Source organism: Musca autumnalis, unplaced genomic scaffold (assembly GCF_047663935.1).
Source record: "Musca autumnalis isolate F117 unplaced genomic scaffold, ASM4766393v1 scaffold_2, whole genome shotgun sequence".
Taxonomy (NCBI): Eukaryota; Metazoa; Arthropoda; class Insecta; order Diptera; family Muscidae; genus Musca; species Musca autumnalis.
This window is the reverse complement of record NW_027411755.1, coordinates 225,976,885-226,000,133: the sequence shown is the minus strand read 5'-3', so window position 1 is coordinate 226,000,133 and position 23,249 is coordinate 225,976,885. Positions and strand designations below refer to the sequence as shown.

Genomic DNA, 23,249 nt, shown 5'->3' with positions numbered 1-23,249 from the left:
GTATAGGGAAGATTCCATAGCCAATTTTCTGTCCTGAACTCCAGTTGGAAAACGGAAAATCGACAACTTTGTTCTACAAAAAACTGAAATTGAACATTCCTAGTATGAAGAAATGTTCTCTGGGACTCTTTGTTTAATTCCATGTATTCAGTTTGGACGAGGTTTGTATAGGGAAGATTCCAGAGGCGATACTCTGTCCTGACCTCCAGTTGGACAACGGAAAATTGACAACTTTGTTCTACAAAAAACTGAAATTGAACATTCCTAGTATGAGGAAATGTTCTCTGGGACTCTATCTTTAAGTCCATGTATTCAGTTTGGACGAAGTTTGTATAGGGAAGATTCCACAGCCAATTTTCTGTCCTGACCTCCAGTTGGAAAACGGAAAATCGACAACTTTGTTCTACAAAAAACTGAAATAGAACATTCCTAGTATGAGGAAATGTTCTCTGGGACTCTATCTTTAATTCCATGTATTCAGTTTGGGCGAGGTTTGTATAGGGAAGATTCCAGAGGCGATACTATGTCCTGACATCCACTTGGCAAACGGAAAATCGACAACTTTGTTCTACAAAAAACTGAAATTGAACATTACTAGTGTGAGGAAATGTTCCCTATACAAACCTCGTCCAAACTGAATACATAGAATTAAAGACAGATTCCCAGAGAACATTTCCTCGTACCAGGAATGTTCAATTTCAGTTTTTTGTAGAACAAAGTTGTCGATTTTCCGTTGTCCAACTGGAGGTCAGGACAGAGTATCGCCTCTGGAATCTTCCCTATAGAAACCTCGTCCAAACTGAATGCATGGAATTAAAGATAGAGTCCCAGAGAACATTTCCTCATACTAGGAATGTTCAATTTCAGTTTTTTGTAGAACAAAGTTGCCGATTTTCCGTTTTCCAAGTGGAGGTCAGGACAGAGTATCGCCTCTGGAATCTTCCCTATACAAACCTCGTCCAAACTGAATGCATGGAATTAAAGATAGAGTCCCAGAGAACATTTCCTCATACTAGGAATGTTCAATTTCAGTTTTTTGTAGAACAAAGTTGTAAATTTTCCGTTTTCCAACTGGAGGTCAGGACAGAGTATCTCCTCTGGAATCTTCCCTATACAAACCTCGTCCCAACTGAATACATAGGATTAAAGATAAAGTCCCAGAGAACATTTCCTCATACTAGGAATGTTCAATTTCAGTTTTTTGTAGAACAAAGTTGTCCATTTTCCGTTTTCCAACTGGAGGTCACGACATAGTATCGCCTCTGGAATCTTCCCTATACAAACCTCGTCCAAACTGAATTAATGAAATTAAAGATAGAGTCACAGAGAACATTTCCTCATACTAGGAAAGTTCAATTTCAGTCTTTTGTGAAACAAAGTTGTCCATTTTCCGTTTTCCAACTGGAGGTCAGGACAGAGTATCGCCTCTGGAATCTTCCCTATACAAACCTCGTCCAAACTGAATACATGGAATTGAAGACAGAGTCCCAGAGAACATTTCCTCATACCAGGAATGTTCAATTTCAGTTTTTTGTAGAACAAAGTTGTCGATTTTCCGTTTTCCAACTGGAGGTCAGGACAGAGTATCGCCTCTGGAATCTTCCCTATACAAACCTCGTCCAAACTGAATGCATGGAATTAAAGATAGAGTCCCAGAGAACATTTCCTCATACTAGGAATGTTCAATTTCAGTTTTTTGTAGAACAAAGTTGTCCATTTTCCGTTTTCCAACTGGAGGTCAGGACAGAGTATCGCCTCTGGAATCTTCCCTATACAAACCTCGTCCAAACTGAATGCATGGAATTAAAGATAGAGTCCCAAAGAACATTTCCTCATACTAGGAATGTTCAATTTCAGTTTTTTTGTAGAACAAAGTTGCCGATTTTCCGTTTTCCAAGTGGAGGTCAGGACAGAGTATCGCCTCTCGAATCTTCCCTATACAAACCTCGTCCAAACTGAATGCATGGAATTAAAGATAGAGTCCCAGAGAACATTTCCTCATACTAGGAATGTTCAATTTCAGTTGTTTGTAGAACAAAGTTGTACATTTTCCGTTTTCCAACTGGAGGTCAGGACAGAGTATCTCCTCTGGAATCTTCCCTATACAAACCTCGTCCTAACTGAATACATAGAATTAAAGATAAAGTCCCAGAGAACATTTCCTCATACTAGGAATGTTCAATTTCAGTTTTTTGTAGAACAAAGTTGTCCATTTTCCGTTTTCCAACTGGAGGTCACGACATAGTATCGCCTCTGGAATCTTCCCTATACAAACCTCGTCCAAACTGAATGCATGGAATTAAAGATAGAGTCCCAGAGAACATTTCCTCATACTAGGAATGTTCAATTTCAGTTTTTTGTAGAACAAAGTTGTACATTTTCCGTTTTCCAACTGGAGGTCAGGACAGAGTATCTCCTCTGGAATCTTCCCTATACAAACCTCGTCCTAACTGAATGCATTTTCCGTTTTCCAACTGGAGGTCAGGACAGAGTATCGCGTCTGGAATCTTCCCTATACAAACCTCGTCCAAACTGAATACATGGAATTTGAATAAATGTAGCTCTTAGCAAATGGAATTATGCGTAAGTATGTAAGTAGGCTTCTTGGATTCCGCTGAAGGTAAGTAAAAGGAGAACGGTAAGTAAACACAACTTCAACGAAATGACCAACAGATGAGAAGTGGACTGTATTTGGCGATTTAGCTTGATGAAATTATTCCTCATAGCCAATGAGGAATAATTTAGAAAAAAGAGAGGGGAAAATAAAACCAATTAGTAATTTTCTTAAACGTTATAAAACGTACGATATAAAGGTTTTATTGGTAGATTAGAATTGAGGAGAGATGCTTACCAGTGCGAGTCAGTTACGAGAGTGAAATTCAATACAATAAAGTTTCACTGAGTAAGCTAAGTTCGATTATACTACTTTCGTTAAACATAGAGAGAGGGATAAATATACATTCAATAGGATCTTAACGAAACAATTCATTTTACTTATGCTAATACAATTTTAGATAATTCACAGTAGCAAAAAATAGTAGTAATTCAAAGTATAAATGCAATTCAAATTAAATGTACATAATAATATTATTACATAATTAATATTATTATCTTAGAAATAACTAAATATATTCCATTTTTGAAATGGCAAATTCAGCGAATTTGTCCATGGCCCCGGCCTTGCACCTGTGCGGAAACGCATAAGACCGATGCCAGAGATTTGATGGCCTGCGACAAAACCTTTTGATTGGGCATTAACACGCTGCGGATAGGTGCACGCTGTGACTTGTTGGTGTGGTGATTTTTGCGGGTGTGAAATCGCTTCGGCGGTTGCCTTTGCTGGAATTGCTGCGGGTTTCTTCTCTGTTGTTGTGGTGCACGATGTTGTTGAAAAGATGGTCGTCGCGGGGTTCTGTGGGTGCGCTGCGATGTATATTGATTGGATGTGGGGGTATAGCGCGTCAACTCCCGGGATCCATTGTGGTCAGTACTGGGCAGTGCAAGGCGACCATGTACGTTTGGCCGAAAGTTTCCTTGTGATTCAGGGTGGAGCATGGTATGGTGCTGGTAGCCGCATTTTCGGCAGACATCCTTAGAATGGCAATCCTTCACCATGTGACTCTTGGCTAAGCAGTTAAGGCAGTATTTGTATTTGCGAATGACGTTTCTTCTTGCCGGTACCCTCATCATGATGAATTTTGGGCAGAACCTCAAGGAATGACGCTGCTTGCAAATGACACATTGGTAAACTTCACGGCTGCTATTTGACCTGAAATGGGACAGATATTAGAACGGCCCATTTCAAAGTTGAAAATGAAAAAATAAATGAGATGAGATATGGAAGAATGAGATGTTCTATGATTACCAACTGATTATAATATAGTTAGAGCTGAAATGGAAATGATTTTGTGAATTGATGTATGAAAATGTTGATGTGTTATTCGGATGTGTCATCGTCCAACAATGGCAGGTAGCAGAGTTTGACAATTGGCCGAGTTATGGTACCAGAAGCAGTCTTTACCTCGACTACTCTGACTTGGTCATCTGATCCGCTATGAGTGTTGGTGATTCTACCTAATCTCCATTCGCTAGGAGGTAACAAATCATCCATAACGACGACTAAGTCACCGACTTTTAAATTAGGAGATGTGCGTTTCCATTTGTAACGTTTTTGTAACGACTTCAGATAATCTTCTTTCCATCTGCTGGAAAATTGGTGATGAATAGCCTTTAGTTTCAACCACCTATTAATGAGAGACAAGTTCTGATTCGAAGGTTCTGGCAATGCCATTATAGGAGATCCACGAAGAAAGTGTCCAGGGGTTAATGCAGTGAAATCGGAAGGGTCTTCTGAAACAGCAGAGATAGGACGTGAATTAAGAACGCCTTCAATTCTAGCTAGCACAGTAGCCAACTGTTCAAAAGTGAATCTGTGAGCCCCAGCAATGCGCTTAAAGTGATGTTTGAAGCTTTTTACTGCCGACTCCCATAACCCGCCCATGTGTGGGGCATGGGGTGGAATAAATTTCCATTCGAAGCCATGAACAGCGTATTTATCAGAGATGTCTTTAGCAGAAGATTTCAAGAAATTGCAGAACTCTTTTGCGAGATGTCGGCTAGCACCTAGAAAGTTTTTGCCATTATCCGATACTATCCGAGAGGGTAGTCCTCGCCTCCCAACGAAACGAGCAAGTGCGGCCTCAAATGCTACTGTTGACAATTCTGAACAGGCCTCTAAATGAATCGCTTTTGTGGTAAAACAGACGAATAAGCATACGTAACCTTTGATTATGGGCGACTGACGTAAAATTGAACTTTTTAGTTCGAAGGGTCCTGCGAAATCTATGCCAGTGATGTGAAATGGAGGAGTTAAACTGCACCGTTCTGGTGGTAAAGGAGCCATAATTTGTGAACAACATTTTTGTTTGAAAATGAGGCAGACTTTGCATTTGTGTATGATACTTTTCACTTTTGTTTTGAGACGAGAAATGTAGAATTCAGTCTGAACCATTCTACACATAAGATTGCAATCTGCGTGAGCCAAACATATGTGTAAATGCTCTAAGTATAGACGGCAAAATCGAGATTTGTTGGGGACTATTATTGGGAACCTTTCATTGTATGGTAAAGATGAATTAGCTAATCTTCCATTAACTCGCATTATCCCTTTTGGATCCAAAAACGGGTTAAGTGATTTTAAAGAGCTTTTTGGCGAAATTTCAGTGTTGCTTTCTAAACATTTGTATTCATCTTCATAAAACTTTTTTTGATAATAAATTATTAGACCGTATTTAGCAAATGAGTATTCTGAGTGTGTTAAGTTTTCTTCGGATACTTTGGAAGAATTGCGAAGTCTGCTAATGCTATTTTGGTAGAAACGGCCAACATAAGCAAAGACCTTTAAAGCACGTTTGTAGGTAGAAATTGATTTCAACAAGTCTGAATCTTGTGGGTCTGCTGTCTTTTCAACTGCGACCATACACTGTATGTTCGCTCGTTTGCCGACATTAGGAGAAGCAATAAAATCCTTTTTTGGCCATTCCGTCGACGGACGTGTGAGCCAATGTGGACCATGAAACCACATTGAATTTGGTGAAAGATCTTGAGGTTTACAACCCCTGGTACCCAGATCAGCAGGATTGTCGTGGGTAGGAACATGGCGCCAAACGGCGTTTGGAGTTAACTCTAGTATTTGGGCGGTTCGATTCGCTACGAATGTTTCCCATGACCATGGGGGTTTAGAGAGCCAACCTAACACAATTGAAGAGTCTGTCCATAAATTTATAGTTGTGAATTTGAAATCAAACGTAGATACCACATAGTTTACTAATTTTGCGAGCAGAACAACACCATTAAGCTCCAATCTTGGCAAACAAACTGGCTGCAATGGGGCTACTTTACTTTTCGCTAAGAGTAGATTAGAAAATACAGCACCTTTCTCTGTTTGACAACGAACATATACGCAAGCACAAATGGCAGCTTGAGAAGCGTCAGCAAATCCGTGAATTTCTAGTGTGTCTTGAGGAAAATATTGAATCCATCGTGGAATTGAGACTACACCAATATTCTGCAAATCTGATAATAAGTTATTCCATTTTGATTCTGATTCGGCACTAATTTTCTCATCCCAATTGATACCTTCTAACCAGAGCTGCTGCATTAATACTTTAGCACGAATTATCACCGGGGCTATCCAACCTGCCGGATCGAAGAGTTGAGCAACTGTAGAAAGTACTTGACGTTTAGTCATAGTTTGATCAGTTTTCACTAAATCAATGTGATACGAAAAAGTGTCAGTTAAGGCGTTCCATTTAACTCCAAGCGTTTTAGTAGAACTATTTTCTTGCAAGCTAAGGAATTCTGAGTCATAAAGGTCTTCAGTTGCTATTGTTGAGAGAAGATTTTTATCGTTTGCGGTCAATTTTTTGAGAGGAAATCCTGCACTATTTAGAACCGATATAAGATCCTGCTGATTTTTTATAGCTTCTTCCACAGTGAAGCCTCCAGACAATATATCATCGACGTATGTTTCTTGTCGAATTATTTTAGAGACATGAGGAAATTCAGTTTTAGAGTCTTCTGCTAGTTGTAGTAGTGTGCGTATTGCGAGAAATGGTGCGCAATTTACACCAAATGTGACTGTTTTTAAGTTATAGTCTTTAATAGGCCCTTCTGGACTAGATCGAAAGAGAATTCTTTGATAAGCTCTATCATGAGGATGCATGAGAATTTGCCTATACATTTTTTGAATGTCTCCGCTGAAGACATATGGGTATTTTCGCCAATTAAGAATTACAGAAATTAAGTCAGTTTGAAGAGTGGGACCTGTATGAAGGACATCGTTAAGAGAAAATCCTGACTTAGTTTTTCGAGATGCGTTGAAAACTACTCGTACTTTTGTGCTTTTATGTTCTGGACGTACAACTGCATGGTGTGGAAGATAGAATGACAAGTATTTGTTTTCAATACATAACTCATGAGACGAGGTTTCTTCCATATGGTCTAACGACAAGTATTCATTTAAAACTTTGTTGTACTCAGTCGCTAATTCATTATTGTTCGCAATAGTTTTTTCCAAACGAGTATATTGGGCTAAGGCAACATACCTTGAAGAGCCGAGAGATAGTGTGTCAGAAAATTCGTTTTTAAAGGGCAATCGAACAATATAACGGCCATCTGAAGAGCGCGTTGTTGTTTTCTTATAAAATTCTTCACAGAATTCATCTGAGACTGAGACGGGTGAAGTGCGAGGAACTTCTTCCTGTTCCCAAAACTTCCTTAATACATCGCTTATTAAATGGTTTTCAGTTTCCACAATTCGAGAGGAGAACGAATGAACTTGTTCAATTTGCATGGGACCACTGAGCACCCAGCCGAAAATTGTGTTGTAAGCAGATGCATTACCACATATATTCTTTTTAATACCTTCTAGGTTTATAAATCTTTCAGAATCATTGCCCAAAATAAGATCTATTTGAGACGACTTGTTGAAGGAAGGATCAGCCAGATCGATATCTTCCAGATCTTGAGGGTTAGCGACTTCAAAAGTGATAGAGGGAAGAGATTTAGCAACTTTGGGTAACACAATAGCCGTAATTGAGAAGCGTATATTATGTTTTAGGGCGACAATAATTAACTCACATTCTTTTTCGGACGTTTGTTTCTGGCCTCCAACGCCAGTAATTTCGAAATAACCTTTTGAGGTGGGAATTTGCAATAAGTTTCTAATTCTTTCGGAAATGAAAGTTCTTTGTGATCCTGGATCAATTAGAGTTCTTAGTGTGAATAATTCACCCATGTGTTCGATTTGAACTAGAGCTGTTCGCAGAAGAATTGTGTTGCTGTCTGCACAAAAATTGGCTTGAACTTGAGACGAGCGTTTGAATTTTGAAGTTGACGGAGCTTCAGGAGTAGCAGAGTAATTTGGCTTATAAGACTTGTTGTTTGAGTCATCATGCATTGTATTCTTAGAGAAGTTTTCTGAAGAAGATTTGTTTATGTGAAGAAGTGTGTGATGATCTTTGTGGCACAACAAACAAGTATTATTACTTTTGCAATTCTGCTTCATGTGACCTGCCGATAAGCAGTTAAGACATATGCTATTTTTGACAACAAAATCTACACGTTGCTGCACTGGCAATTTTCGAAATTCTTGACACGACCTGATCTGATGATTCGCCTTGCAATAGGAACATTTGAAATCATTTTTTTCTTGAGAAGAACTTTGTTGATTTTTAGGAAAGTTGTGAGAAGATTGATTTTCTTTTGTATGCCGAATGCTTGATATTCGTTCAACTACTTCGAACCTATTAACGAGAAATTGGTCTAGTTGATACCATGATGGCAAATCTCGATGGGATTTGAGTGATTGCTCCCAAAGAGAAAGAGTTTCATCAGGCAATTTAGTGGAGACTAAGTATATAAGGATTGGATCCCAACTTTCTATGTCAACTTTGAGAGTTTTTAGTGTACAAAGACAGTCACTGACTGTAGAATGAATTTTTTGAATAGACTCGCTATTTTCCACCTTAGCCGCAGGAATATTGAACAAAATTTTGAGCTGATTATCTACAAGGACCCTTCTATTTTCATATCGAGATTTGAGAGCATCCCACGCCAACTCAAAGTTGTCATCACAGAGAGAAAATCGTTTCACTATGGCCCCCGCAGGTCCTCTTGTCTTTTTTCGCAAATAAAAAAGTTTTTGAGCCTGGGACAATTGTTTGTGATTGGCATAGACTGCTGTGAACATGTCACGAAAAGATGGCCATTCTTCATAACTCCCTGAAAATATCTCTGTGTCACATGGAGGAAGCTTTATACAAATATTTGAACTATCAGGAGACGACTGAGATGCACTAGTTGGAGGAACACTTTGTCTAGCATTGTGCTGATTGTGAGAACCTGATATCCTTAAGAAATCTTCGATTTGCGACTTGGCTGTGTAATATGCTTCCGAGGTAGCATTAAAATTGATTTTAGCGTTTTCTTTGAAATCTTTGACATTAGCGGATTTAGGAGACAACATAATATTCCTATATGCTTTCTGTAAATTTACCCATCTTTGCTCCAAATCATTTAACTTGACTTGTAAAACTGAGTCAGTCTGATCCGTAATGTCACTTTGATCAAATTGCTGACAAAAGTTGACTAAATGATCGCATTCAAACAGAAATATATCATGTTCTGGAGATGTTTGCATTACACTATCACCGGAAACAGTTCTCGATGATGTCGAAGCTTTCATAGAATCAGTGGCAACGTTTTCAGAGACGGACATGTTAATTATTTAGTAAAATTCCAAAACTTTCCGAAATTTCCTTTTATGTGGTGAGCGAAAATTTGCTTCTATCAATTATTCACGATAATTATTCCTCTATGAACCAACGTTCGAAATATTCTTCAGCTATCAATTGTATAAAAAATTGAGACGAGAGATCTCGAGCGTGAAATTAGACAAACAATTTCTTCGAATTCTCCTTTAAACGTGCTTAAATGAGACGAGTAAAAATATGCGAATGTTCAGTAGAAAATAATATTGTATATAGAGCAATTTCTAAACTTGAAACTTTCGAAAATTAAACTTTCCAAATTTCCCCAAAATCATAAAAATTTCTCACGAATTTCCAAAAAAATTCACAATGTTTTCATATTGCTGTAGTTTTAATGGGTGACTATCGAACCATTTGAAAGAGAAGCTTGTAGTTTTATTGGGTGACTACCAAACCGTATTTAAAACGAAAACAAATCAGTTGAAAATCCGAAAAAATCAAAACCACTGGGAAATTAGGCACTGACCCTCAATATTGTTTTCCGAGATTGAAAATTTCCGCTTAAAATTGAGAAGAAACTAGCGTTCACACAATTATATGAGAGAGTTGAATGGACAAAGTGTTTTAAAGTTTCATAAAATCCGTTGATATGAGCAAATGTATGTTGAAAGCGACAAATTTCTGAAGACACTTGGTTAAATTTTCAAAAAAAATCCAAATTAGAAGATCGAACAAGGCAATTTCGCACAAAATCCCCAAAAAATATTCTTTAATTGAAGAAAATAACACTCGCACACTGATATGAGTGATTTTCAACGAAAAATATTGTTTTAAAAAATCGAAATGTTCACTGAGATGAGCACTGTAGATTCCAAACGACAAATTTTAAAAAATTTCCCAAACAGAAATTCCCACACGCAAAATTTGCAAAAAATATTTCAAGAAAAATTTGAATAAATATCACTCAAACTAATGTTATGAGCGTATTTCCACAGAAAAATTATTTAAAATTCACAAATATTTCTTAGAGATGAGCACTGTAGCTTTGAGAATGGCACACTTGAGACGAAAAAATTATTAAATTGCTTTAAATAATATGAGTCTTTCACTTGTTTAATAATTTTAATTAAAATATTTGAAAATTTTCCAAAAATAATTGCAAATTTCAAAATTTTCCAAAAAATTTCACCAAAAAATTTTTATTTTCAAATTATTTAGTTAACTTTTTCAAGCAAAGCACTTATTTTCCACAAAAATTATTATTATTAGCTTTATTTATTCACTTGCACATTCTTAAAGCACAATCTCTTTTTTTTTTGCTGAAAAAAATATATTATGTTTAATATATTATGGTATATATGAGATGGGTAAGTATAATTGCATGCAGTGTTAGTATATTAATTTGTTTAAAATGGAGCAATTGTTCAATCGTATTAAAATCCCAAAAAAAATTTTCGCATTTCAAATATTTTGTTGAAATTAACTAACTTTTTTCTTTGACTATACACCCTTTAAATAATGAACTAATATTTTTGCTTGGGTGTATAATAAGCGGTATCATATGCTGTGTTGTTGTTGTTATTATTTCGTTTCTTCTTTGTGTCGTATTCTCCCCACTGGCTAAGCGTGGTTCGAATTATATACGCTGTGTGTGTATATATGTACGTTTGTTTACTTGAGTGATGAGAGTGGTGGCTTGTTAAACGATGATATTGTTGGTGGAGAATATTTTTGTTAGGTATGCAATATTTCGGTGATCAATATGTACACTCAAAAAATGATGCTGTTGCCAATATATGAGATGACTTTTTATGTGTTATGAGACGAGTAAATATGCATGTAATAATGTATATTATTACCTTATATGCTGGTATATGATTGTAGTTGACGTGTATTTGCTGTTTTTTTTTTTTAACTTCCAAATTTGTGCTGTTTTTTATTTACTGTATATATGTAATATGTTAATATATATGTATGTAACTGTTGCTTGAGACCGAGGTTATTAACTTTTTATGTAAAGGAATTTTTACTTTGCAAACGGAATCTATTTATTTTCTTGATTTTATATGCTCGTTATATACATATTTTTTTTTACACCGAACACCAAAAATACATAGCAATTTTTTCGAGTGTTTCCTTGATCTCTTTATATTTAACCTTTTTTATAAACACACACAGCACAGAGATGGAATTTTGTTGTTGTTTTTCATGCAAATACCAGTCACTAGTTGATTTTTATGCAATTTTTCGCACTTTTGGGCTTTGCTCTTTTTTTCTTTTTGAGGAGAACTTTACTAATAATTGTTAGTGGAGTTAATTTTTTCTATCACTACACAAATTCGTTGATTTTTTCCAATTGCACTTGTTGTTTTTGTAATTATGGATAGCTTTTTGGCGATTCTTGTGGGATTTTTCCCTTTTTGTTTGCACACACACTCTTTCTCGTTGATATTCACTTTTTATGTATGTCAATAAGACTATTTAGGAAAAAATTGAAAAGCACTCACCGACTCGCTGGCAAATAAATAGAGTATTGATAGAGATGTTTGATGTTACCTCATATTATTTGTTGTTTTGCTGATGTTTTTTGACGGCAGAGAATGGACCATGAATAAATGTAGCTCTTAGCAAATGGAATTATGCGTAAGTATGTAAGTAGGCTTCTTGGATTCCGCTGAAGGTAAGTAAAAGGAGAACGGTAAGTAAACACAACTTCAACGAAATGACCAACAGATGAGAAGTGGACTGTATTTGGCGATTTAGCTTGATGAAATTATTCCTCATAGCCAATGAGGAATAATTTAGAAAAAAGAGAGGGGAAAATAAAACCAATTAGTAATTTTCTTAAACGTTATAAAACGTACGATATAAAGGTTTTATTGGTAGATTAGAATTGAGGAGAGATGCTTACCAGTGCGAGTCAGTTACGAGAGTGAAATTCAATACAATAAAGTTTCACTGAGTAAGCTAAGTTCGATTATACTACTTTCGTTAAACATAGAGAGAGGGATAAATATACATTCAATAGGATCTTAACGAAACAATTCATTTTACTTATGCTAATACAATTTTAGATAATTCACAGTAGCAAAAAATAGTAGTAATTCAAAGTATAAATGCAATTCAAATTAAATGTACATAATAATATTATTACATAATTAATATTATTATCTTAGAAATAACTAAATATATTCCAATTTTGAAATGGCAAATTCAGCGAATTTGTCCAGAATTAAAGACAGAGTCCCAGAGAACATTTCCTCATACCAGGAATGTTCAATTTCAGTTTTTTGTAGAACAAAGTTGTCGATTTTCCGTTTTCCAAGTGGAGGTCAGGACAGAGTATCGCCTCTGGAATCTTCCCTATACAAATCTCGTCCAAACTGAATGCACGGAATTAAAGATAGAGTCCCAGAGAACATTTCCTCATACTAGGAATGTTCAATTTCAGTTTTTTGTAGAACAAAGTTGTCCATTTTCCGTTTTCCAACTGGAGGTCAGGACAGAGTATCGCCTCTGGAATCTTCCCTATACAAACCTCGTCCAAACTGAATGCATGGAATTAAAGATAGAGTCCCAGAGAACATTTCCTCATACTAGGAATGTTCAATTTCAGTTTTTTGTAGAACAAAGTTGTCCATTTTCCGTTTTCCAACTGGAGGTCAGGACAGAGTATCGCCTCTGGAATCTTCCCTATACAAACCTCGTCCAAACTGAATGCATGGAATTAAAGATAGAGTCCCAGAGAACATTTCCTCATACTAGGCATGTTCAATTTCAGTTTTTTTTGTAGAACAAAGTTGTCAATTTTCCGTTTTCCAACTGGAGGTCACGACATAGTATCGCCTCTGGAATCTTCCCTATACAAACCTCGTCCAAACTGAATGCATTTTCCGTTTTCCAACTGGAGGTCAGGACATAGTATCGCCTCTGGAATCTTCCCTATACAAACCTCGTCCAAACTGAATACATGGAATTACACACAGAGTCCCAGAAAACATTTCTTCATACCAGGAATGTTCAATTTCAGTTTTTTGTAGAACAAAGCTGTCGATTTTTCGTTTTCCAAGTGGAGGTCAGGACAGAGTATCGCCTCTGGAATCTTCCCTATACAAATCTCGTCCAAACTGAATGCACGGAATTAAAGATAGAGTCCCAGAGAACATTTCCTCATACTAGGAATGTTCAATTTCAGTTTTTTGTAGAACAAAGTTGTCCATTTTCCGTTTTCCAACTGGAGGTCAGGACAGAGTATCGCCTCTGGAATCTTCCCTATACAAACCTCGTCCAAACTGAATGCATGGAATTAAAGATAGAGTCCCAGAGAACATTTCCTCATACTAGGAATGTTCAATTTCAGTTTTTTGTAGAACAAAGTTGTCAATTTTCCGTTTTCCAACTGGAGGTCAGGACAGAGTATCGCCTCTGGAATCTTCCCTATACAAACCTCGTCCAAACTGAATGCATGGAATTAAAGATAGAGTCCCAGAGAACATTTCCTTATACTAGGCATGTTCAATTTCAGTTTTTTTTGTAGAACAAAGTTGTCAATTTTCCGTTTTCCAACTGGAGGTCACGACATAGTATCGCCTCTGGAATCTTCCCTATACAAACCTCGTCCAAACTGAATGCTTGGAATTAAAGATAGAGTCCCAGAGAACATTTCCTCATACTAGGAATGTTCAATTTAATTTTTTTGTAGAACAAAGTTGTCCATTTTCCGTTTTCCAACTGGAGGTCAGGACAGAGTATCGCCTCTGGGATCTTCCCTATACAAACCTCGTCCAAACTGAATACATGGAATTAATGACAGAGTCCCAGAGAACATTTCCTCATACCAGGAATGTTCAATTTCAGTTTTTTGTAGAACAAAGTTGTCGATTTTCCGTTTTCCAACTGGAGGTCAGGACAGAGTATCGCCTCTGGAATCTTCCCTATACAAACCTCGTCCAAACTGAATGCATGGAATTAAAGATAGAGTCCCAGAGAACATTTCCTCATACTAGAAATGTTCAATTTCAGTTTTTTGTAGAACAAAGTTGCCGATTTTCCGTTTTCCAACTGGAGGTCAGGACAGAGTATCGCCTCTAGAATCTTCCCTATACAAACCTCGTCCAAACTGAATACATGGAATTAAAGATAGAGTCCCAGAGAACATTTCCTCATACTAGGAATGTTCAATTTCAGTTTTTTTGTAGAACAAAGTTGTCAATTTTCCGTTTTCCAACTGGAGGTCAGGAATCTTCCCTATACAAACATCGTCCAAACTGAACATTTCTTCATACTAAGAATGTTCAATTTCAGTTTTTTGTAGAACAAAGTTGTCGATTTTCCGTTTTCCAACTGGAGCTCAGAAGAGAGTATCGCCTCTGGAATCTTCCCTATAGAAACCTCGTCCAAACTGAATGCATGGAATTAAAGATAGAGTCCCAGAGAACATTTCCTCATACTAGGAATGTTCAATTTCAGTTTTTTGTAGAACAAAGTTGCCGATTTTCCGTTTTCCAAGTGGAGGTCAGGACAGAGTATCGCCTCTGGAATCTTCCCTATACAAACCTTGTCCAAACTGAATGCATGGAATTAAAGATAGAGTCCCAGAGAACATTTCCTCATACTAGGAATGTTCAATTTCAGTTTTTTGTAGAACAAAGTTGTAAATTTTCCGTTTTCCAACTGGAGGTCAGGACAGAGTATCTCCTCTGGAATCTTCCCTATACAAACCTCGTCCCAACTGAATACATAGGATTAAAGATAAAGTCCCAGAGAACATTTCCTCATACTAGGAATGTTCAATTTCAGTTTTTTGTAGAACAAAGTTGTCCATTTTCCGTTTTCCAACTGGAGGTCACGACATAGTATCGCCTCTGGAATCTTCCCTATACAAACCTCGTCCAAACTGAATTAATGGAATTAAAGATAGAGTCACAGAGAACATTTCCTCATACTAGGAAAGTTCAATTTCAGTCTTTTGTGGAACAAAGTTGTCCATTTTCCGTTTTCCAACTGGAGGTCAGGACAGAGTATCGCCTCTGGAATCTTCCCTATACAAACCTCGTCCAAACTGAATACATGGAATTAAAGACAGAGTCCCAGAGAACATTTCCTCATACCAGGAATGTTCAATTTCAGTTTTTTGTAGAACAAAGTTGTCGATTTTCCGTTTTCCAACTGGAGGTCAGGACAGAGTATCGCCTCTGGAATCTTCCCTATACAAACCTCGTCCAAACTGAATGCATGGAATTAAAGATAGAGTCCCAGAGAACATTTCCTCATACTAGGAATGTTCAATTTCAGTTTTTTGTAGAACAAAGTTGTCCATTTTCCGTTTTCCAACTGGAGGTCAGGACAGAGTATCGCCTCTGGAATCTTCCCTATACAAACCTCGTCCAAACTGAATGCATGGAATTAAAGATAGAGTCCCAAAGAACATTTCCTCATACTAGGAATGTTCAATTTCAGTTGTTTGTAGAACAAAGTTGTACATTTTCCGTTTTCCAACTGGAGGTCAGGACAGAGTATCTCCTCTGGAATCTTCCCTATACAAACCTCGTCCTAACTGAATACATAGAATTAAAGATAAAGTCCCAGAGAACATTTCCTCATACTAGGAATGTTCAATGTCAGTTTTTTGTAGAACAAAGTTGTCCATTTTCCGTTTTCCAACTGGAGGTCACGACATAGTATCGCCTCTGGAATCTTCCCTATACAAACCTCGTCCAAACTGAATGCATGGAATTAAAGATAGAGTCCCAGAGAACATTTCCTCATACTAGGAATGTTCAATTTCAGTTTTTTGTAGAACAAAGTTGTACATTTTCCGTTTTCCAACTGGAGGTCAGGACAGAGTATCTCCTCTGGAATCTTCCCCATACAAACCTCGTCCTAACTGAATGCATTTTCCGTTTTCCAACTGGAGGTCAGGACAGAGTATCGCGTCTGGAATCTTCCCTATACAAACCTCGTCCAAACTGAATACATGGAATTAAAGACAGAGTCCCAGAGAACATTTCCTCATACCAGGAATGTTCAATTTCAGTTTTTTGTAGAACAAAGTTGTCGATTTTCCGTTTTCCAAGTGGAGGTCAGGACAGAGTATCGCCTCTGGAATCTTCCCTATACAAATCTCGTCCAAACTGAATGCACGGAATTAAAGATAGAGTCCCAGAGAACATTTCCTCATACTAGGAATGTTCAATTTCAGTTTTTTGTAGAACAAAGTTGTCCATTTTCCGTTTTCCAACTGGAGGTCAGGACAGAGTATCGCCTCTGGAATCTTCCCTATACAAACCTCGTCCAAACTGAATGCATGGAATTAAATATAGAGTCCCAGAGAACATTTCCTCATACTAGGAATGTTCAATTTCAGTTTTTTGTAGAACAAAGTTGTCCATTTTCCGTTTTCCAACTGGAGGTCAGGACAGAGTATCGCCTCTGGAATCTTCCCTATACAAACCTCGTCCAAACTGAATGCATGGAATTAAAGATAGAGTCCCAGAGAACATTTCCTCATACTAGGCATGTTCAATTTCAGTTTTTTTTTGTAGAACAAAGTTGTCAATTTTCCGTTTTCCAACTGGAGGTCACGACATAGTATCGCCTCTGGAATCTTCCCTATACAAACCTCGTCCAAACTGAATGCATTTTCCGTTTTCCAACTGGAGGTCAGGACATAGTATCGCCTCTGGAATCTTCCCTATACAAACCTCGTCCAAACTGAATACATGGAATTAAACACAGAGTCCCAGAAAACATTTCTTCATACCAGGAATGTTCAATTTCAGTTTTTTGTAGAACAAAGCTGTCGATTTTCCGTTTTCCAAGTGGAGGTCAGGACAGAGTATCGCCTCTGGAATCTTCCCTATACAAATCTCGTCCAAACAGAATGCACGGAATTAAAGATAGAGTCCCAGAGAACATTTCCTCATACTAGGAATGTTCAATTTCAGTTTTTTGTAGAACAAAGTTGTCCATTTTCCGTTTTCCAACTGGAGGTCAGGACAGAGTATCGTCTCTGGAATCTTCCCTATACAAACCTCGTCCAAACTGAATGCATGGAATTAAAGATAGAGTCCCAGAGAACATTTCCTCATACTGGGAATGTTCAATTTCAGTTTTTTGTAGAACAAAGTTGTCAATTTTCCGTTTTCCAACTGGAGGTCAGGACAGAGTATCGCCTCTGGAATCTTCCCTATACAAACCTCGTCCAAACTGAATGCATGGAATTAAAGATAGAGTCCCAGAGAACATTTCCTTATACTAGGCATGTTCAATTTCAGTTTTTTTTGTAGAACAAAGTTGTCAATTTTCCGTTTTCCAACTGGAGGTCACGACATATTATCGCCTCTGGAATCTTCCCTATACAAACCTCGTCCAAACTGAATGCTTGGAATTAAAGATAGAGTCCCAGAGAACATTTCCTCATACTAGGAATGTTCAATTTCAGTTTTTTGTAGAACAAAGTTGTCCATTTTCCGTTTTCCAACTGGAGGTCAGGACAGAGTATCGCCTCTGGAATCTTCCCTATACAAACCTCGTCCAAACTGAATACATGGAATTAATGACAGAGTCCCAGAGAACATTTCCTCATACCAGGAATGTTCAATTTCAGTTTTTTGTAGAACAAAGTTGTCGATTTTCCGTTTTCCAACTGGAGGTCAGGACAGAGTATCGCCTCTGGAATCTTCCCTATACAAACCTCGTCCAAAACTGAATGCATGGAATTAAAGATAGAGTCACAGAGAACATTTCCTCATACTAGGAATGTTCAATTTCAGTTTTTTGTAGAACAAAGTTGTCGATTTTCCGTTTTCCAACTGGAGGTCAGGACAGAGTATCGCCTCTGGAATCTTCCCTATACAAACTCGTCCAAACTGAATACATGGAATTAATGACAGAGTCCCAGAGAACATTTCCTCATACCAGGAATGTTCAATTTCAGTTTTTTGTAGAACAAAGTTGTCGATTTTCCGTTTTCCAACTGGAGGACAGGACAGAGTATCGCCTCTGGAATCTTCCCTATACAAACCTCGTCCAAACTGAATGCATGGAATTAAAGATAGAGTCCCAGAGAACATTTCCTCATACTAGGCATGTTCAATTTCAGTTTTTTTTGTAGAACAAAGTTGTCAATTTTCCGTTTTCCAACTGGAGGTCACGACATAGTATCGCCTCTGGAATCTTCCCTATACAAACCTCGTCCAAACTGAATGCATGGAATTAAAGATAGAGTCCCAGAGAACATTTCCTCATACTAGGCATGTTCAATTTCAGTTTTTTTTTGTAGAACAAAGTTGTCAATTTTCCGTTTTCCAACTGGAGGTCACGACATAGTATCGCCTCTGGAATCTTCCCTATACAAACCTCGTCCAAACTGAATGCATTTTCCGTTTTCCAACTGGAGGTCAGGACATAGTATCGCCTCTGGAATCTTCCCTATACAAACCTCGTCCAAACTGAATACATGGAATTAAACACAGAGTCCCAGAAAACATTTCTTCATACCAGGAATGTTCAATTTCAGTTTTTTGTAGAACAAAGCTGTCGATTTTCCGTTTTCCAAGTGGAGGTCAGGACGGAGTATCGCCTCTGGAATCTTCCCTATACAAATCTCGTCCAAACAGAATGCACGGAATTAAAGATAGAGTCCCAGAGAACATTTCCTCATACTAGGAATGTTCAATTTCAGTTTTTTGTAGAACAAAGTTGTCCATTTTCCGTTTTCCAACTGGAGGTCAGGACAGAGTATCGCCTCTGGAATCTTCCCTATACAAACCTCGTCCAAACTGAATGCATGGAATTAAAGATAGAGTCCCAGAGAACATTTCCTCATACTGGGAATGTTCAATTTCAGTTTTTTGTAGAACAAAGTTGTCAATTTTCCGTTTTCCAACTGGAGGTCAGGACAGAGTATCGCCTCTGGAATCTTCCCTATACAAACCTCGTCCAAACTGAATGCATGGAATTAAAGATAGAGTCCCAGAGAACATTTCCTTATACTAGGCATGTTCAATTTCAGTTTTTTTTGTAGAACAAAGTTGTCAATTTTCCGTTTTCCAACTGGAGGTCACGACATATTATCGCCTCTGGAATCTTCCCTATACAAACCTCGTCCAAACTGAATGCTTGGAATTAAAGATAGAGTCCCAGAGAACATTTCCTCATACTAGGAATGTTCAATTTCAGTTTTTTGTAGAACAAAGTTGTCCATTTTCCGTTTTCCAACTGGAGGTCAGGACAGAGTATCGCCTCTGGAATCTTCCCTATACAAACCTCGTCCAAACTGAATACATGGAATTAATGACAGAGTCCCAGAGAACATTTCCTCATACCAGGAATGTTCAATTTCAGTTTTTTGTAGAACAAAGTTGTCGATTTTCCGTTTTCCAACTGGAGGTCAGGACAGAGTATCGCCTCTGGAATCTTCCCTATACAAACCTCGTCCAAAACTGAATGCATGGAATTAAAGATAGAGTCACAGAGAACATTTCCTCATACTAGGAATGTTCAATTTCAGTTTTTTGTAGAACAAAGTTGTCGATTTTCCGTTTTCCAACTGGAGGTCAGGACAGAGTATCGCCTCTGGAATCTTCCCTATACAAACTCGTCCAAACTGAATACATGGAATTAATGACAGAGTCCCAGAGAACATTTCCTCATACCAGGAATGTTCAATTTCAGTTTTTTGTAGAACAAAGTTGTCGATTTTCCGTTTTCCAACTGGAGGACAGGACAGAGTATCGCCTCTGGAATCTTCCCTATACAAACCTCGTCCAAACTGAATGCATGGAATTAAAGATAGAGTCCCAGAGAACATTTCCTCATACTAGGCATGTTCAATTTCAGTTTTTTTTGTAGAACAAAGTTGTCAATTTTCCGTTTTCCAACTGGAGGTCACGACATAGTATCGCCTCTGGAATCTTCCCTATACAAACCTCGTCCAAACTGAATGCATTTTCCGTTTTCCAACTGGAGGTCAGGACATAGTATCGCCTCTGGAATCTTCCCTATACAAACCTCGTCCAAACTGAATACATGGAATTAAAGATAGAGTCCCAGAGAACATTTCCTCATACTAGGAATGTTCAATTTCAGTTTTTTGTAGAACAAAGTTGTCCATTTTCCGTTTTCCAACTGGAGGTCAGGACAGAGTATCGCCTCTGGAATCTTCCCTATACAAACCTCGTCCAAACTGAATACATGGAATTAAAGATAGAGTCCCAGAGAACATTTCCTCATACTAGGAATGTTCAATTTCAGTTTTTTGTAGAACAAAGTTGTCCATTTTCCGTTTTCCAACTGGAGGTCAGGACAGAGTATCGCCTCTGGAATCTTCCCTATACAAACCTCGTCCAAACTGAATACATGGAATTAATGACAGAGTCCCAGAGAACATTTCCTCATACTAGGAATGTTCAATTTCAGTTTTTTGTAGAACAAAGTTGTACATTTTCCGTTTTCCAACTGGAGGTCAGGACAGAGTATCGCCTCTGGAATCTTCTCTATACAAACCTCGTCCAAACTGAATACATGGAATTTATGACAGAGTCCCAGAGAACATTTCCTCATACCAGGAATGTTCAATTTCAGTTTTTTGTAGAACAAAGTTGTCGATTTTCCGTTTTCCAACTGGAGGTCAGGACAGAGTATCGCCTCTGGAATCTTCCCTATACAAACCTCGTCCAAACTGAATGCATGGAATTAAAGATAGAGTCCCATAGAACATTTCCTCATACTAGGAATGTTCAATTTCCGTTTTTTGTAGAACAGAGTTGTCCATTTTCCGTTTTCCAACTGGAGGTCAGGACAGAGTATCTCCTCTGGAATCTTCCCTATACAAACCTCGTCCAAACTGAATACATGGAATTAAAGATAGAGTCCCAGAGAACATTTCCTCATACTAGGAATGTTCAATTTCAGTTTTTTGTAGAACAAAGTTGTCCATTTTCCGTTTTCCAACTGGAGGTCAGGACAGAGTATCGCCTCTGGAAACTTCCCTATACAAACCTCGTCCAAACTGAATGCATGGAATTAAAGATAGAGTCCCAGAGAACATTTCCTCATACTAGGAATGTTCAATTTCAGTTTTTTGTAGAACAAAGTTGTCGATTTTCCGTTTTCCAACTGGAGGTCAGGACAGAGTATCGCCTCTGGAATCTTCCCTATACAAACCTCGTCCAAACTGAATACATGGAATTAAACACAGGGTCACAGAGAATATTTCCTCATACCAGGAATGTTAAATTTCAGTTTTTTGTAGAACAAAGTTGTCGATTTTCCGTTTTCCAACTGGAGGTCAGGACAGAGTATCGCCTCTGGAATCTTCCCTATACAAACCTCGTCCAAACTGAATGCATGGAATTAAAGATAGAGTCCCAGAGAACATTTCCTCATACTAGGCATGTTCAATTTGAGTTTTTTTTGTAGAACAAAGTTGTCAATTTTCCGTTTTCCAACTGGAGGTCACGACATAGTATCGCCTCTGGAATCTTCCCTATACAAACCTCGTCCAAACTGAATGCATTTTCCGTTTTCCAACTAGAGGTCAGGACATAGTATCGCCTCTGGAATCTTCCCTATACAAACCTCGTCCAAACTGAATACATGGAATTAAACACAGAGTCCCAGAGAACATTTCCTCATACCAGGAATGTTCAATTTCAGTTTTTTGTAGAACAAAGCTGTCGATTTTCCGTTTTCCAAGTGGAGGTCAGGACAGAGTATCGCCTCTGGAATCTTCCCTATACAAACCTCGTCCAAACTGAATGCATGGAATTAAAGATAGAGTCCCAGAGAACATTTCCTCATACTAGGAATGTTCAATTTCAGTTTTTTGTAGAACAAAGTTGTCAATTTTCCGTTTTCCAACTGGAGGTCAGGACAGAGTATCGCCTCTGGAATCTTCCCTATACAAACCTCGTCCAAACTGAATGCATGGAATTAAAGATAGAGTCCCAGAGAACATTTCCTCATACTAGGCATGTTCAATTTCAGTTTTTTTTGTAGAACAAAGTTGTCAATTTTCCGTTATCCAACTGGAGGTCACGACATAGTATCGCCTCTGGAATCTTCCCTATACAAACCTCGTCCAAACTGAATGCATGGAATTAAAGATAGAGTCCCAGAGAACATTTCCTCATACTAGGAATGTTCAATTTCAGTTTTTTGTAGAACAAAGTTGTCCAATTTCCGTTTTCCAACTGGAGGTCAGGACAGAGTATCGCCTCTGGAATCTTCCCTATACAAACCTCGTCCAAACTGAGTACATGGAATTAAAGACAGAGTCCCAGAGAACATTTCCTCATACCAGGAATGTTCAATTTCAGTTTTTTGTAGAACAAAGTTGTCGATTTTCCGTTTTCCAAGTGGAGGTCAGGACAGAGTATCGCCTCTGGAATCTTCCCTATACAAACCTCGTCCAAACTGAATGCATGGAATTAAAGATAGAGTCCCAGAGAACATTTCCTCATACAAGGAATGTTCAATTTCAGTTTTTTGTAGAACAAAGTTGTCCATTTTCCGTTTTCCAACTGGAGGTCAGGACAGAGTATCGCCTCTGGAATCTTCCCTATACAAACCTCGTCCAAACTGAATGCATGGAATTAAAGATAGAGTACCAGAGAACATTTCCTCATACTAGGAATGTTCAATTACAGTTTTTTGTAGAACAAAGTTGCCGATTTTCCGTTTTCCAAATGGAGGTCAGGACAGAGTATCTCCTCTGGAATGTTCCCTATACAAACCTCGTCCTAACTGAATACATGGACTTAAAGATAGAGTCCCAGAGAACATTTCCTCATACTAGGAATGTTCAATTTCAGTTTTTTGTAGAACAAAGTTGTCCATTTTCCGTTTTCCAACTGGAGGTCAGGACAGAGTATCGCCTCTGGAATCTTCCCTATACAAACCTCGTCCAAACTGAATACATGGAATTAAAGACAGAGTCCCAGAGAACATTTCCTCATACTAGGCATGTTCAAT

General features: G+C 37.9%; 1 long non-coding RNA gene across 1 annotated transcript; it reads right to left on the bottom strand.

Annotated features, from left to right (window-relative positions):
• Positions 1-2,780: 2,780 nt before the first annotated feature.
• LOC141395292 (uncharacterized) lies at positions 2,781-12,395 on the bottom strand. The gene is made up of 2 exons (XR_012410585.1): positions 11,780-12,395; positions 2,781-3,769 (listed from the first exon to the last, which is right to left on the bottom strand). It is a non-coding gene; the product is annotated as an uncharacterized lncRNA (long non-coding RNA).
• Positions 12,396-23,249: the final 10,854 nt, after the last annotated feature.